This window comes from Penaeus monodon, unplaced genomic scaffold (genome assembly GCF_015228065.2).
Source record: "Penaeus monodon isolate SGIC_2016 unplaced genomic scaffold, NSTDA_Pmon_1 PmonScaffold_152, whole genome shotgun sequence".
Classification (NCBI taxonomy): Eukaryota; Metazoa; Arthropoda; class Malacostraca; order Decapoda; family Penaeidae; genus Penaeus; species Penaeus monodon.
Window position 1 is genome coordinate 164,416 of NW_023644375.1, and position 2,500 is coordinate 166,915.

General features: G+C 44.4%; 1 pseudogene; it reads right to left on the bottom strand.

The window, feature by feature from the left end:
• The window catches only part of LOC119569447, a 3,073-nt pseudogene extending 2,023 nt beyond the window's left edge, over positions 1-1,050 (bottom strand).
• Between the last annotated feature and the right edge of the window lie 1,450 nt (positions 1,051-2,500).

Consider the following 2,500-nt stretch of genomic DNA (forward strand, 5'->3'; position numbering starts at 1 on the left):
TTATATATTTTATTAATATATATAATATAATATATATATATATATTATATATTATAACAAACCAAAAACCCCCCACAAAACACACACAAAACCCACACACCACACACACACACACCCCCCACACCCCAACAAAATAATATAAAAACATTTATATTTATATATATATATATAAATATATTATATATATATTATATATTTATAATTTATTAATATTTATATTTTTATAGATTGGTATATAGGTTTATAGATATTGTTTCTTTTTTATATATATATATATTATATATATATTATATATTAAAAATATATATATATATTATATATAAAAAACCCCACCACACAACACACACCCTATATTTAATATGTGGTGTGTGTCACAGTTTGGTCTTCGCTAGTCCGACTCTCCAAACGCCTTGTTGATCGAGTTCAGGGCCCCCTGTTGCCAACCAATCCATCTACTGATTTCCCTGGTCTGAAACCCGAGATTGGACTACGCCCCAAGTATTAAAACCTTTTTGGGCAGGCCCCGACCCATGGTTTCACCCCCCCCTTTACAGTTCAGCAGGGATATCACATTCCTCAGTTTTCCCACTTTTCAGTTTGAAATTCCCATCCTAACCTCTGTTAGGGTAGGGGGTTCCTCGCTGATGGGTGGGTCCAGCACGGCATAACATCCTTGCACCCAAGCTAACCTTTTGGGGGTCTCCCTGGTCACTTTAAAAGTACTCACCCAACGTCACAAACCCCCAACTGACTGAGTTTCCGTCTATCCGCTGATCGACTGTATCTCTGTGGGACCTTGAGTTCATTTTTTCTCGGGGTTGGTAGGCAGGCAAAGGTCATTTACCAAGAAAGGGCCTTCGACCTCCTCAGCTGATTCCTGATAAACTGTTCCTTGTCCCTTCCGCGTGTCCGACCCTACGCACCGGGAAGATCAAGACTTGATTCCCATTCGCCGAGCTTTGCGACATGCTTCAGGGGCCTCAAATGTTCCGGGGAGATGGAAATTCTGCCTTGCCCTCGGGCGTAAGCCAATGGACTGAGCTGCTTCATTTTTTATGCGCTTGAAAGCTCCCACAGAGCAACGGGGGCCCGTCGGGTTGTTGGTTCTGTGAATCGGTCAAGACTGCCATGGTGCCCCGGGCACCTCCTCCTCCCTTAGTCGTCCGGGTGAAACCCCTTTTGGGTGGCCACTGGGGGGCGGAGTTTTAAAGTGGACCCGCGGGGTACCCAAACGCCTATGGTCGGTGCCAGGGAAACTCGGACCCCGGGAAAACCCTGCAGTCCTGACAAGAATGGGGTCGTTCCTTCCCACTGTACCTGTATCGCTGTCCCAAATCCATATGCGGTTGGAGCGCTGGTACCAGGAGCCAGAGATCCTCTTTTCGGGGCCCTGAAAAGCCCCGGAAAGGAACTATTCTCGCTGCGGATCAGCCCCTGAACCGGGGGGCCACGACATCTCGTGCCGCCGGTCACAGCCTGATATGCATTGAAGCACCCAGAACATGCGAATATCTCCCAGGGCAATGCCCCTGCCACAATCGAGTTTGGAAAGAACCCCTTTTCACATCATTTTATATACATGGGTAGGAGCGTATGCGAAATAAAAACATAAAGCCAAAAAGCATATTTTCATCTCATTCCCTAATACCTCATCAACCTTTTTCCCTCAACTACCGGGTTTTAAAAGTCGGCGGGAGATGGCTATGGCTCCCCCCCCGGGAGGTGGTGACCATCGCTGGGCCCGACCAGTAGTAGGTTAACCCCCCCACACTGATCGTGCCGCTACCAGGTCTTCCACCTCTGGAGGGCACCACCTCAACTCCCAGTCGCTTAAATTCCCGCGATAGCGAGGTAACCGCTCTCCTCCGCAAGGCCCGGGATTTTCCCAACCCCCTCCCGAAAGCACCCCTGAGATTAACCTCGGTGGCACCCGTGTGCACGCCACCTCCGCCGCCCCTGCCGACACGTCCAAATAAAGGGGGGTGGAACGCCATCCACCTGGGGGGTTCCCAAAGGCTTTGCCCCAAAAGCTTCATGGGGGGTTGGCCCCTCCCGGGGGCGCAGGCGGGACGAGTACTCTCGCCCAATCCTGCACCCCGCATTTGCCCTCCCAAAGCCCCTTACTTGCTGGGTGGGAGGGTAAAACCCCTTCCCCCCATTTCCATTATTGTTGACGTTGCCAGTGTTTTTTTTTTTATATATATATTAAATATATATATATATATATTTTATATATATTTTATATAATAAATATATATATATATATATATAAATATATTTAAAATTTTTTTTTTTTTATATAAAAATATTATTATATATTATATAATTTATATAAAATTTATATAATGATGGGTATTTTTTTAAAAATTTTTTTATAAATATTTAAAATATATATATATATTATTTATATATATTTATATTTTTTTGTTTTGTGTGTTTGTGTGTGTGTGTGTGTGTTTGTGTGTGTTTTGGGGGTGTTGTTTACATAGTATGTTGTTTT